This window comes from Sceloporus occidentalis, unplaced genomic scaffold (genome assembly GCF_023333645.1).
Source record: "Sceloporus occidentalis isolate IW3139 unplaced genomic scaffold, rSceOcc1.0.p SCAF_1, whole genome shotgun sequence".
NCBI lineage: Eukaryota > Metazoa > Chordata > Lepidosauria > Squamata > Phrynosomatidae > Sceloporus > Sceloporus occidentalis.
Window position 1 is genome coordinate 31504198 of NW_028316981.1, and position 15538 is coordinate 31519735.

General features: G+C 37.2%; 1 protein-coding gene across 1 annotated transcript in view; it reads left to right on the forward strand.

Annotated features, from left to right (window-relative positions):
- Nucleotides 1–1982: 1982 nt before the first annotated feature.
- Nucleotides 1983–15538, forward strand: part of LOC149321290 (ataxin-7-like) — a 129528-nt gene continuing 115972 nt past the window's right edge. The window contains exons 1-2 of the mRNA XM_089518989.1: nucleotides 1983–2025; nucleotides 10987–11079. The gene's annotated coding sequence lies outside the window, so the exon portion shown is untranslated. The remainder of the gene's footprint in view (nucleotides 2026–10986; nucleotides 11080–15538) is intronic.

A 15538-nucleotide genomic window follows, 5' to 3' on the forward strand; every position in this document is an offset into this window, starting at 1 on the left:
GAAAGACCTGCAAAGTACCCTGTCATCAAGAGCCCTGCTCCGGTCCTGCAAGCTCAGGGCTGTGGCTTCCTTGATGGAATCTATCCACCTTGAATGAGTTCTTCCTTTTTTTCTTCTTCCTCTCATTTTACCAAGTATTATCATCTTTGTAATGAGTTATGTTGTCTCATGGTATACCCCAAATACAAACAATAATAACAGAAAACATACTTAAGACAGCAGCAAATATTTCGGTATAGATGTAGAACATCTATACATGTCTGAGAAGACAAAAATGCATTCACTTGGAATCAAAAGAAACATAACTTAGTGCTGGTGGGTAGATAAGGAGTAGTTGCTGGCCTGTAGGTTGTTTAGCCCTCCACTAGAGAAGGGACTGCATCACTAGTGATAATCTATGCTTTTACAGCAACTTGCAACAACTTGTGAAACAGATAGCTAGTCAGTGAAGTTTGGGATTGACTGTTAAGGATTAGGGACTAACTTTTTCTTGAGGTGAAGTTACTGCTTCGTTTCTTCAGCTTCCTCATGGTTTCCTTGACAAAGATAAGCCTTGTGTGAAATTTTAATTTTCCCCCCTTCAGCATCCTGCAGGGCCTCCTTGAGAATGGACTGGAGATCTGAACTCCTGAAAAAAGGGAATAAAATGGTGGGGAGGAGTTCCTGCCTCCTTTTAAACATTCCTCTTGAATGACCCAGAACTGGGCAAATTTGGAGAAAACACCTTTTTGTTGCTGAAGCCTTTTATCCCTTCAGTTTGCAGTGAAAGAAAGAAACAGTTGTACACATATGGTACTGGTTCCTGGCACATTAAAAAAAAAAAAAGAACCAATTCCCTCTCATCTTCTCACACTTTCTCCCCAATTTAGCAGGGCCCAGGTATTGGCAATCCTGGTCTAGGAGAATCCATTACATGTGGAATCATATTCACAATATTGGGTTTCACATGGATCCTGAGATAATTGTTAGGTCACAAATGAAGAACATTCAATAAATATTTTCTCTGCACAACATTTTTAGGGAAACCAGGAGGGTTTCTGGGAAACCAAAATATTTTCTTGCTGTCCTTCTGGATTGACAACTTGGTTCTTCTTTTGCTAATTGGTCCAGTGCACTTGCTGAGTGGTTGCATGAGTCCATAGCCTGGTCATACCTTGCTGAAGAACTGTTGTTTCATAATGTAAATATTGTGGCTTTACTTTTGAGGTTGGGTTTGCAACCACAATAACTAAAAGTTTGCTTAAATTTATAGGTTATAAAGATGAGAGCCAGCATTGTAGAGTGGTTTGAGTAGACTATGGGTGCATCTACAGTATAGAAATAATGTTGTTTGAGAAAACATTAATTGCTTCATCTTAGGAAATCCTGGGCTTTGTAGTTTTGTAAGGTCTTTAGCCTTCTTTGCCAAAGTGTACTCGTGCCTCACAAAACCACAAATTCTAGGATTTTGTAGAATGAATTCATGGCATTCTCTGAAGATGCCAGCCAGAGATGCTGGCGAAACCCCAGGAATAAACTATTCTAGAACATGGGCATATAGCCCGAAAACCCCACAAAAATGACCCATGGCAGTTAAAGTAATGCCAAGCTGAACTATTTCTAAGGTTTGATTCCCTGGTCAGCCATGGAGACCCACTGGGTGAGCTCGGGCAGGTCACACACGTTCAACCCCAGATGTCCATAAGTCGGAAATGACTTGAAGGCATACAAGAATGATTCTTTCATTTGTTAGTGTGCAAGAGTTACAGTTGTATATTTTCAGTTGCTTAATGCAAGTCATGTTGAACTAAATGGAGTAGTTCCACAGGAGTACTTCATGAATTAAGATCTCCCACACCTGCTTCAAATGTTTTTAAAAGTTAAGTAAACTCTGCAACTATTTTGGTGTTACTAAATAAGCACTCCTTCTTAAAAAGTAAAGTAAACCCTGCAACTGTTTTGATGTCACTGTACCAAAGAATCACTCCTTCATTATTCTCTTGAATCATAACAAGATGTGTCATGCAGCAGTATCTCTACAATCAGGTATGCTTTTAAAAAAAGGCTTGGATCTCAGCCTGAGGAACTACCTGTCCTAGGATTACACACACTTGTTTAATGTCTCATAGCATGAGAAAAAGTGTAGGTAGGGATATTTTGTCAAGTTCTTTATTTTCTCTAACACCACAAAAAACAGTACTTCTTTTTCAAGATATTAATTTTATATATTAACTGACAGCATTCAAGCTAGTGATTTTTCTTATGTAAACTGCAAAGCAGAAGATAATTTGGTTCATACCACTGGACTATGATGATTTGGCTGGGTTTTGTTATTTCCATCATTCAGTTTTACTTTGTTATCTTTTGACATGTCTTTGGAAGACCATTTCAGGCTTTTATATTTTCTGCACCTTTACTAGAGTGATAGATGACCTGAAAATCTATTAAATAATATAAATGTACATTAGAGCTGAAAAGTGCCATTGATCTGTTAATGCTAATGGTGATGGTGATGATAACTTGACATTTGCCATTCGGCTAGTTTGAGCCTGCTGATTAACCATTAGGAAATGGCTGGTTTTAAAAACATACCTCCAGTGATATTTCTGTACTACTGTCCTTCTTTGTTACTGAAGGTTTAATCTTATAGATGTATGTATATACATGCCTTCAATTTACCTGTGAACCTATGGCAACCTCATAATTTCATAGGATTTTCTTAGACAATGAATACTCCTCTGAAATATAGCCTGCAGCACCTGGTATTCTTTTATGGTTTCCCTTCCAAGTACTAACCAGAGCTGACCCTGCCTCCACATCTGAATGAATCTGGTGCCTTTAAGGTATTTGGGCAGCAGTCTTATACATACCCTAGAATAAGTCCTTTTGAATGTAACGATACTTCTGAGAAGCTACGCATAGGATTTCTGTAAATGTGGTGTATTAAAAATGCATGACTGAGGGATAAATTAGTGAGATTAACAGCACAGTCTTATACATTTCTACTCAAAAATAAATTGCATCAAGATCAGTGAGATGGTTACATTTAGGCAAATAGGATTTTAGCAAAAATTGATTATATACTGTATATTATAAAATAACTGATAATAATCCTTGTGCATATAGAACTGATGCTACAGAACTAAATACTATAACTATATTATGAAGAACTGAATTACGTATTTTTAAAAATTACTTTACAATTTTATTGTTTGTGTGTGTATGGCTTTTCTTCGCGAACCAGCATTTTCATTTTTTAAATGGTTAATACAAAGTGTGAGCAGGAGCCCCATAGTTTACTTGGAATTTGAACAAGTCTAGTGCAGTGTTCACATAACTGTAGTATCTATGTGTTCAGCATTGTTCTGAATAGGATGAAAGGAAGCTTTTGAAAAATTGGAAGACATACTTCTCAGCTAAATTATTTTCCTCATAGACCAAATGAAGGGCTAGATATTATTTTTACCATTTTTATCTGTGCTTTGTTGTGATTTTTTTCTTGGTTTTAATTTTTTACTACCTTTGGAGTCTACCCTAAAAGTCAGATTATAAATGTTTAAAATAAATGTTCTCATTCACTTTGATGAGATAAAGTCAAGGTGAACTGATTAGTCTTAAAGATTACCTAATGGGTGTACAAAATGCTTTTCTGTCCCCCACAAAGGAAGTGTTTTGTGGTAGGTTAGACTTCCATTTACTTAAAACCATAGAAATGATATTTGGAGGTAAGATTGTAATACATATATAGAGAGAAAATAGCTCTTGATTTCACTGGAACTGTGCAGTTATACTTAGTACCTAATTTGTTTTTGTACAGAGCTGAAAATTAGAAGATGCAGATTTCTTGAGTAACTGATACAAGAAGCCAAACTCATGTTCAGTGTACTGTGTACTATGATATTTATTTTGACTAATTTGTATTACTGCGCTTGATAGTATTTTGGCTTATATATCTTGCAGTCCTTGATAGTGTTTGACTAGAACATGTTTTTAAGGTTTTATAGTTAATAGTTAACAAATATTATCCATCTGTGATTTTCCCCTTTTCAGTTAAGTGCTTTAAAGGCAATACATTTAAGTTTTCCTAGTCATTCAGCCCTCCTCACTTTATTTGCTAAGGCACACAAATACAAACACACACACACACAGAATAATTAGTGTCTATTCCCTCTGCTCATCCACTATCATCAGAAACGTCAGCAGGAATGTGAATTGAGCTTTGTACTGTCAGTAACATTTTCAGGGCAAGTCCTTTTATCCTTGTTGTTGTTGTTGTTGTTGTTAATAATCCTAATAGTTTGTTCATTATGTGGTCCAAAATGTTGGGTTTTATTATAATTAATATCTGCAGATGTGAAAGAAGGAGCTTTGGATAGCATTAGATAAACTTTTACACATTCACTGTGGGGAAAAGATTCCCTCCAAAAGCTTTTAAAATTTTTATAAGAACTTCCACAGCCAGAATTTAAGAGTCTAGGAAGAGCAACTACAAAAGTTAATCATTGTTTGAAAGAGAAAGTATATGCAAATAATTCATTTGCTTATGAAATCAAGTAATGTCTTGAGAATATGAATTCTTAAACTTACTTTCTTGTCATAGATTTTACTGTATGTAATGTTATATTAAATGTGCCACTTATAGGTAGCATATGGTAGGTGTATGTTAGTGGCAGCATTTTTTACTTGCTGCTACAATAAGACTTAGTAAAGTAGAAGGTAGTAAGAAAAGAGGAAGACTTCATTCCAGATCGATGGACTCAGTCAAGGAAGCCACGACCCTGAGTCTGCAAAACCTGAGCTGGGCTGTTTTTGATAGGGACTGCATCTATATTATAGAAATAAAGCTGCTTTACACGACTTCAAGTGCTGTGGCTCCGTTCTATTGAATCCTGGGATTTTCAGTTTTACAAGGTATTTAGCCTTCTCTGCTGAAGAGGGCTGGTGCCTCACAAAACTACAAATCCCAGGATTTTGTAGGATGGAGCCATGGCACTTAAAGCGGTGTCCAACTGCATTATTTCTACAGTGTAGATGCATTCAGGGTGACTTGGAGGTCTCTCATTCATAAGTCGAAGTCAACTTGATGGGATTTAACCATTCTGGGTAGGTAGTAACAGTGACAGAGAATTCATTCACATACAGAGTAAATAATTATTAGGCAATTTTGTTTTATACTTAATATGTAAACATTTCTTGTGGTGAAAAAAATTGTGAGGTCCTGCCGTCATTTAAATTGTTCCCCCCTTGTATTCTAAAACTGAAGCCACTTGCAACATTTTAAGTTCTTTTTGAGAAACTCAAGAAACTTCACATGCTTTTTGAGGGAAAATACAAATGTGTACCAGGGACCAAGCTAGTCCATGGTGGCCAGCATCCAGACGGATGTTTTGCTGCTGCATCTACTTCCATCAGTTGAAATGAAAGGAGGTTTGACCCCTCCTTCCTGCTACAGCTACCTAGTTTCTGCTGGTGACCAAATGCCAATGTGATGCTGATTTTAAGACAGAAAGAAGTAATAGCTGTGTCAAAAATATGCTATGATTAGGTGAGTGAAAAAGGGCTACAGAAATAGCAGTGTGGTTGTTTTCATTCCATATAATTCTGTTATGGCTATGTGGCATTCTTGAAAATGGTAACCTTTCTTAGTTTGAGTAACCAAAATTGGAAAAGGAACTGAATAACAAGAATTTATAATACTGTACATTTGTGATGGCAGTGGAATGATTTAATAGCCATGTATTTGATAATGGACCCCTGGAAATATTACTGAGCGAGAATGTGTCATTTGCTCAGTCGCAACCTCATACAGGTTTTATGGGGAGAGGTTATATGGATGAACTGAGATGCTGTCCTGCTGGGTTTCCATGTATGTTTGTGTATATGTACCTTCAAGTCGCCTGCTGACCTCATGAATTTCGTGATGTTTTCTTAGGCAAGGAATACCCAGAGAAGACTTTGCCAGTTCTTTCCTCTGAAATATAGCCTGCAGCACCTGGTATTTATTGGTGATCTCTCATCCAAGTATTAACCAGGGCAGATCCTGTTTAGCTTCTGAAATCGGCCGGAATCTGGTGGCTTTAGAGTACCTAGGCCTCAGTTTCCGTAGAACATCTCTATTTTAGTACTGGATTTAGAACAAAATATATAACTGATTTCCACATTTCTCTATTCTTGAATGTTTGGTGAAGTCATTATAAACTGTGAAGTCGAAGGCTTTCATGGCTGGCATCCATGTTTTTTTGTGGGTTTTTTGGGCTATGTAGCCATGTTCTAGAAAATTTTCTTCCTCATGTTTCGCCAGCATCTGTGGCTGGCATCTTCATTATAAACTGTCATTTGGATCTCCAGAAACAGGAAGCCAGTAGTAAATATTTCTATTCTGTCTAAAATGTCATGACTGAAATATTTATTCAGTGTGTAATAAGTGCAACAGGATCTTTACCTTCTGTTGAAGATAAACATAGTAGAAAAACCAGACTGAGTGGTTTTTGAAAGAATATAGCACATGAGACTCACATGGAAGTCTGCTAGCTATTGTAAAGCATTCTGTCAGAATATATTTAGTATTCTATCATGTGCATGCATATAGCTGCTAAGTTTCAGTAGCTTGGTCTCCAGATCTGATTACCAGATGTAGGATAATAAAAACACTTCCATTGGAGTGAAACAACAATAACATTGAGGTACAAGTGGCTCTGTTGCAGAGATACCATTGCCTGTAGATTATACAAAATTCTTCTAGGCTTTCTCCTGTGCTCTTATGAGGAAACTTGGAGGTTTTTTCTAAAAAGCACCAGAGACTACTTTTTCTTTTACCATCCTTCACTTATGATATATATTTTGATTGCCAAACTGTTAGATCTAAGGGATTTTTAAAAAAACATGGTGGGGAGACCAGATAAGGAAGGCTTATCTGCTGTCCCCTTTTCTCTTATGTTCAACTGTTTACACATGCTCAGTAAGTGATTCTGGAGGCAGCAACTTTTTACCTTGCCTGTTGTAGGCAGGCACACACCACTATAGTAGAATTCACTAGAGTAGAATCCTGTTCTTTCCCAGCTCAAACTTTATTTGATAATTTACTACAGACACAGTACTGCAAACCAACACCCAAAGTCTTTGTTTTTTCCAGACTTCTTTCATCATGCTCTCAGTGCCAATGTGACTGGGGGGAAAATCTAGCTAGCTAGAAGATGGGAGGAGGGGGGCACTTTATTTATTTATTTAAAGAGAAACGTCACTGCCAGAAGCTTTGTTAACTGAGTTATACCTGTATTCCTGATCATGAATCTGAAGATTCCTAGAATGGATGTAAAACAGATCACAGCACTAAAAACAAGGCTAGGATACAGTTGGCCCTTCACAGGGTAATCCATTCCAGACAACCCTCCTGCGGATAAGAAAAAATGTGGGACCTGAAGTCCCATTGTACCTAATGGTAGCATGACATGTGTGCAATTACTAGTGCGGTTGCATGCATGCACCGCCATTGAGAACAACTAGGCTTGCTGTCCGCGGATGCTGACATCTGCAGATGGCAACAGCCCACTGTACTTGCCTATTTGGGTGAATCCCAAGTTTTGCAGAAGGGGGGGAATCTTTTTATAGAAATAGCCCAGTGAGGATAGGACATACCCAGTAAACCATGGGATAAAATTACACTGGGACTGGGGTGGTGTGAAATACAACAGAGGAGGAGGAGAGTTGATGTCCTGCTTAGAGAGACTGGTTGGATGCAACCTTGAACTGGAGCTTAACTTCTAGCAGGCAGCATAGAACTGTAGTATTTTCTTGCAAGTCACTCTTGTTCTGTATGAAGAGCTTGTTTGGATGCCATGCTTTATAACTAAGCAAATAATTATTTTTCAGATCTGTAAGTTTTCATGTGTTGGATAGCATGAGACATGCTATCTAAACTCTGGAGTGTTAATGCTTTGTCCGCAAAATTATTCCAGAGAAGCTAGGCTCGAGTGTTCCTTGTGGCTAGAACTTACTGACATTTCAAACAGATTTGGGTGTGTGTACCAGGATGGTGGTAGTGATGAATCCAGCATACCCAGGCCTGTTGTGCACAAAGATCGACATAGATTCTCTTAGCTGGCAGTTAAAGTACAGAGTTCATAAAAAGTCTTTATTCCATCCTTCCAGGAAGGCGAAAGCAATAAGGGAAAGGAAAACAAGGTTCTTATACTACTCCATGTTCCTCATTCCTGTGCTTAATCTGTGCAGTAGAGATTTGCAAATTGGTTGAAAAGATGCTGTTTGTCACAAGTAAAATGGGATCTTTAAATCTCTTTTTTATACAGAGCTTCATCCCCTAAAATGAGTAAATTTTGCCTCTGCTCCATGTGAAGGTATTGGCACTCCTTTATGCACAAAGAACTAATTCTGGGGAATATTGTTGTTTCTTAACTGTTAATGATTGACTGAATTATATCTCGCCTTTCTCCCGAGTTCAGATTCAAGGCAACTCACAATAATTTTAGAAAGATTAAGATAAAAGACTAACTATAACTACTACTGAATAAATGGTTTGTGTATCACATTTTCAGTAATTATTTTTGTATCTGTGATTCTGACAATATATCACGAATGTAACAGTTAGTTAATAAATATGGTGATCAGGATTTAAATACAAGTGATTTCTGAAAGATTCTAGAGGCTGGAAAACCAAATTAAAGGAGAATTTGTGTGCATGCAGTGCAGCGCAGCGCATCATCTTTTTATGCCAGCACAATCTTCACATAATAAAGACTTACTAGTAATGCTGGAATTGTGCCATATATTAATGTTAGTATATGTCAGAATAGGCTAGATACCTCTTTTGATGAGAGCCCTGTTTGAAAATAATGCTCCCTCTCTCTGGCATCCACATTTCAACATTCATTCTGGGATTACATATTACTTTGCTTAATGAGGACATTACATTTTGTCACTAGATCAAAAATCCTATGTTTACTCTGTGCCTTCTTCCTACTACGTTCCCCCCCTCCCAAGCATAGTAGAGTTACACTTGAAATAGCTTTCCCCTCCCCTCTGCTCCTGTTATTTTAGATCCTTTGTAACGTCAGTTAAAACCCCAGTTAGTGGAATAGTGAGTAAAGAATCTCTCTCACCCACCCCCCATCTCCACCTCCCTTTGTAGCTTCTCTCTCTTTGGCCACTGAAAATGTAGGTCAAATTGCATCACCATAAAATGGAACAGTCAGAAAGGTGTTTGAAAAATGCTGACATCCTTAGCCTGGGGTGCATGCCGCTGCCTTTTGTTTACATTGAGAATAACAATGTGGCGATGAACCTGTAAATGAATAAACCTCTTTTTTTAAGGTTAGTGGTATGGCATCTAAATTATTAGTCAGATTGGAGTCATAATTTCCTTTTGTTTTCTTTGGGTAATAAATTTAAAACTACACAGAAGAACGTGCAGTAACGTTGAGACATTGGGAAACTCTTTTGAAATATCTTATTTAGGGGATCCATGACTATTTACTCGTGAAAAATCTCCTGTCTTCCACTTGTAGGCTTAAAAATAGCTTGGGTTTTTTAAAAAAATTAATTGATATGCTTTCCAGTCATTAGTTCATTATTCGCTCAGACGTATGCAGATGTGTTTTACATTCCACAGAATGTATGTCTTTGACACTATTTTGTTGGGATTTATAATCTTGTGAATTTTGTAAGGGAGGAAATGTGAGTGAAGGATGTATATACAGCAGCTGATTTACTTTCTATGAAACCTTTTGGAATTATTTATTATGCTGACTGCTAATCAGGAAAAATCAAGTTAGATAGGGGATCTATTGTAAGATTACAAACTTTTTTCCTTTGTTCTTTCAGTGCAAAGTTTTATATGAATTGTAAAAAAAAATCTTGGGATATTCTTATTGACTATTCATATGAATTATCTAAGTCTGTAGTTATTGTTTGAAAATAAGTAAACAAGGAAGAGGATTTTTTTGGTGAGATAAAATCAACGTGTTGATTTTTTGCAGCTGTATTTCAGGTAGCTGTATGTGTTTAAAGAGCAGAATTACTATATAGCAACACATCTTATTATCTCATTAATAATTCTGTCTACTTCTGGAGATTATTTGGAAGCTTCAAGGAAAATTACTGCAGATGGTAAAGAACCTGCTACAGACAATAGTGTGCGATTGACTGTTAGGGCAGAAATAAGAAGTCTGGTTGCTTGTGTGCTGTAATTACAGAGAAAAAGAAACATCAAATGGAGAAGTCAAATACAAGCATGCAGCCTTTGAGTACTCTTTATTGTGGAAAGAGTTTGTTCTACAGGTTGTTCATTACCACAGTATTGAGATAGTTGAATTAACAATACTGAAAGTTAGCTGTTGACAGTGAAATGTTGTGATTGTAAGTTAAATATTTCAGTATTGTTTATTTGTTGGCTTGCTTCTGGGAGCTTGCTGCCGTTCTGTCATCACAAATTAGAGCATTCTATAGTAGCTTTTTTCAAAGAAAAAATTAAAAATTCTAATTTTAGTATTCTGGCCTTACCTTTCCTTACTACTTGTAAACAAGGATCATGAGGGCATTGGTTTTGTATGTGAAAGAACCCAGAGTCTCTTAATTCATTTCTTTATAAATATTTCAAAAATCTAAATATTTTAAATGTAATGGGTGATCCTTTTTTTTTCTGATACAGAACTGTCCATTTTAACTTTATTATAAAATGGTTTTAAATTTGTGACGTTTTATTATTTTTTAACTTTGGTATTTTGTTAATTTTAACTGTGCTTTTTTAAAAAAAATCTGTTTTGAGCTTCCTTGAATCCTAAACTGGCATAAAAGGCAGAATGATGATGATGAGAACTTAGTTTCAAATAATTGTATTCCAATGAACCTGTGGCCATAGTCATTGTAATTGCAGTAGTCGTATTAAGTGGTCATCTTAGAGCAGAGTAATATCAGTTAATTTCACTTCTATAAGATAAGATGACATAAATCTTATTACTGTAATAGTGAGTGTTACCATGTGTTCCATTGCAGATTTAACCAAACATAAGAAAGAGGAAACTTCCATGGTGCAGACAGATGATGATCAATTGATAAACCAACCCTGAGTTTTACCAGACTTTTAAGGTACTGTGACCTACTAACCTATATATATATATTTCTCAACTGTTATGTCTGCGTACTTACAGATGGAGAAGACACTGAGACACAAAGGGCAGTAAAACAATGAAAAAGATAAACTCACAAATTGTTTGAAAGGCATAGTAATACTGCTACTTTTTGACTGAATTTTTGTGAGATGGGGTTTTGTGATTGCACATATCCTGATTTTTCTTATTTATTTATTTGGTAAGTGATACCAGCATCAATCACAGTGATGTAAAGCTACTGTTCTTGCTGTAAGGAGAAAGCCTGCCCTCTTTCTTTTTGGTTTCTTTGTAAAGAGGAAGGAAACACATACTGACTTCAGTCTTAAGCACTCTGTTAAGAAAAAAACACCTTAAAACCTATGCAGACCTCCAACATACATTAAATTTACAGAGCAAGAGTGCATACTTGAGATGTCTTTAATCATTAAAGCACAGTGTGTGTGTTAAGTGATCCCAAGTATACACTCTTGCTTAAGGGTGTTATAAGTACCTTGCTAAATCATACCGCGAGTCACCTACTATTCCATTCTTTATAAGAAACCTAGCAACTAGTCAGTATTATGATTTACTGTGGAGAACTTACAATCATAGATCTTCTGGCTCTCCATATGTTTTGGCCTACAACTACCATCAGGTTAATTACTTTGGCTAATGTTAAGGAATGGTGGGAGATGTTCAAAATGTTTGAGGGCTAAAAGTTTCCTATATCTGGTTCACTGAATGTAGTTAATGGTCCACCAACCTTTTAAAGACCAATGCCTCTAATACTGTAGTACTGGGTTATGAGCAATACAAGCATGACGTGAAGCGAATTCCTTCATATCCCAATACCCTAAATGCACCAAATCCTGTCTGATCTAAGCAAGAAGCTAAGAAGGGTCAGCTTTGATTAGTAGTTAGATGAGAGACTGCCAATGAATACCATACACTGTGGGCTATATTTCAGAGGAAGGAACTGGCAAAACCACCTTTCAGTATTCCTTGCCCATGAAATTCATGGTTACCGTAAGTCAACAGGTAACTTGAAAGCTGGGACACACACGCACATAGGAGTGTACGATCAATATATTCAGAGCAGATTTTAAAAAAAAGAAAAAGAAATAAGACTGTCATCATAACATAGTGGTTTCAAATTTGATTTGATTTGTATCCCAAACTTCCTCATAGCAGCCCAGGATGGATAATAACCCACACTAAAAATCACAGCTCTGAAATCCCAAGTCACATTTAATAAAATGTGATGTGAAAGCCAGTGTGGTGTAGTGGTTTGAGCTTTGGACTATGACACTGGAGACCAGCGTTCAAATCCCTGCTCAAGCATTTGGAAAAAAACCCCCACTGGGTGACCTTTAGCAAGTCACACTCTCTCAGCTTCAGAGGATGGCAATGACAAACCCCTCTGAAGAAACTTCCCCAGAAAACTATGATAGGTTCTCCTTAGGGTTGCCACAAGTCAAAAATGACTTGAAGGCACACAGTGACAATAAAAGAAAAGCATTAAAACAAATAAAATATGTACTTGTACTTTGAAAGCCTGAAAAAAATATGTTTTACATGACACCTGAATGACAACAGTATGTAGAACAACTTAACTACTAGAGGAGGAGACCTCTATAGTCTAATCACTGAGAAGAACATGCCGCTTTTGGTAGTCTTACGAACTGCACTGTTGCATTGCATTACCAGAAGAGTTTCCCTAGTTGATCTTAAATCTTGGGTAGGATCATATGGGGAAGGCAGTTCTCCAGATACCTGTACCCTGAACTCTTTCAGTCTTTGTACTACTACTGGGACGTAACACCCCTGCCAAGGGGAATGCCACTCCATTGAAAACAAATGATTTCCCTTTGAAGTCCATCTCAGTTGCTAGGAAACCAGTACTTGTGCTGCAGCTTAATGTTGTTGGTTAAATGAAAATCTTCCTACAGTTAGCACCATATTCATTGAGGCTTTTCAGTGTAACATGGGTGAGACATGGTACTAACTGGAGTGAAATTGTGTTATTCAGTACCCTTTGCTCATCAGAACTTCTTATCTTTTTTCTTATTGAAGAATTCTTCTCTGTAACAGTATTCTCCAGCCCCTACCCATATTATTTCTGGAACACAGAAAACAACCTGCATCAAATCACACTATTTGTCTGTCTAGCCCAGTATTGTCTGCTTTGGCTGGTGGCTTTCCATAATCTCAAACAGAGGTCCTTCATACCATCTGATCCATTTAACTAGAAATGCTGAGCATTGAGCCTGGGACCTTCTGCATACAAAGCATGCATCCTAACACTGATCTGTTGCCACCTCCTCTAACTTTTATGGACAGTTACCCTGTTAGTTTTGTGGGATCAGGTTTAATGTGAGTTATAGGTGGAGGAAGTCACTGACTCATTTCTTAGATATTAGACAAGCCCTTGTGGGATATGTGGACTATCTTTTCTCAAAAATAATCAATATATGTAGAATTAGTAAGCAAGCAACAGAGAATATTGGTAGAGTGAGCTCTGTGGGTGAAACAGAGTATAAGTGTATGTACAACGTGAGTAAGTTCTGCATGAGCTCAGACTCTTACACACCTCATTCCCTTCTTTCATGTACCAAAAGAAGAGTTGAAAAACTTCTGCTTTCCTTTTTAAGCTAACCATAGTCTTCCATACTGAACCTCAGGGAATGGTGGTTTGTTTAACCTGTGGCTAGTGAAAACAAGCAGGCATGAAACCATAGTTCTCATGATTAGGAGATTTTCTTATAGTTGTAAAAAAGTTATTCATTTATTTAATTTATACCCCCTCTTTTTCCCAGGGTGAGAGGCAGCTAAAATTTTAATGGCATGCGTGAAGTCTCATATGCAGTCTTAGAATCATATGCTCAGTACCTGTCTGTTTTCTGGTGTCAGTTTCACATGCAAGTGTAATTTTCTTCTCCTTGCTGCTTAAAGATACTTCTAAACAGAATTAGCTAAAATGTTATGTGGCTATCATTAAAACAGCTGCTGCTGTCTGCATTCTGTATTTTCTAACTGAGATAGAATATCAGGCATTACTGAAAGATAAACAACAACTAGTATTTTTCATAACCCCAAATGTGTAATTAATAAAATATGGAAAGGACATTGTGTGCCTGGTGTGGTTGTTCTGAAGTGGTCGTAATAACCTTTACTAATTATGAACAAGTTGGCTTTCATCTTAACTTCAAAAACTTAGACACAACTTTGTTAAAACTCCCCTAAATATAAAATCTTTATAAAATATAAAAAATCTACAAAATCTTCTCTAAAGTTACAAATACATTTTTGAGGGAAGAGCATACTTACCTTTATCTTGTAGATAAATACAGATTTTGTAGATAGGAATGGATTGTTTAGAAACAGTGACTCACCAATAGCTACCTACTAAACCTGTTATTCTGGTTCTTGTTTTAGATTTGTAAAACATACCAGAGAATTAGGGAAGATAACAGCATGTTAAAATCTTATACAAAGGGCAGTTAAAATTAAACTGACAAAAAAACTGAGCATTAGAACCTCATCTATATATCAGCTTAGTTCTTGCCACCAAGCCTAGTTCAGATGATTAGATTTTATTAGAAGAAATGTATTATCTTCAAAGCATCACTAGGGAAAGAGAGTTCTGTAGTAGGTGAGAACAGCCATTGAAAAAGACTTACTGATAAATACACTTTAAAGATATTATTTTAAGATATGACAGACCTTTATAATGACCTTTCATCTTCAGTTCCAACAAAAATTTGCACCTGTTGCAGTATCTACTGTGAGCTGTCAGAGTAGCCATCTTTATTTTGCTTGCCAGGAAGGGGGTGCTACTTTATGTTTTATAATACATGAAAATCTAGGTTGGCAGGCAATGTTTACCTTCATAACTTTTTTTAGTATATGAAAATATTTTACATACCTAACATTTGTTTATTTATTTATAGTATTTACTGATCACTTTTATACTCTACTGGGTAATATATGATAATATATACTGAATTGCATTCTCACTAACTGTAGCTTCTCAACACTTTTCAAAGGCAGTCCCAGAATGGGACACATTACAGTATTTCTAACTGAGAGATAGGCCTGGTACAAATGGGCACTTTGCGGTGTCCTCACCGCGAACTAGGGCTAGATGAGGCTGGGCCCCTAGTATGCGAGGAGGCCGCCATCATGGCTTGCCTCTGGCTACATGGGCGGCACCATGATGGTGCAATCATGGTGCCGCCCGCGTGGCACAGCACCCAAACGGTGGTGGCCGGAAATGATGCGATCAGGGCGCACAAGCGCGCCAATTGCACGCCTGCCAGGAAGCTGCTTTTGGCAGCTTCTTTCTGCTCCTGAGAGGGAGCGCATTGTTGCTGGGCCATTTGGTTGCTGTAGCAACGATGCGGGGCAAAGATAGGTGGCAGGGAGCTGCCTGTGTGTCAAGCCCCTAAGTTCAAGTA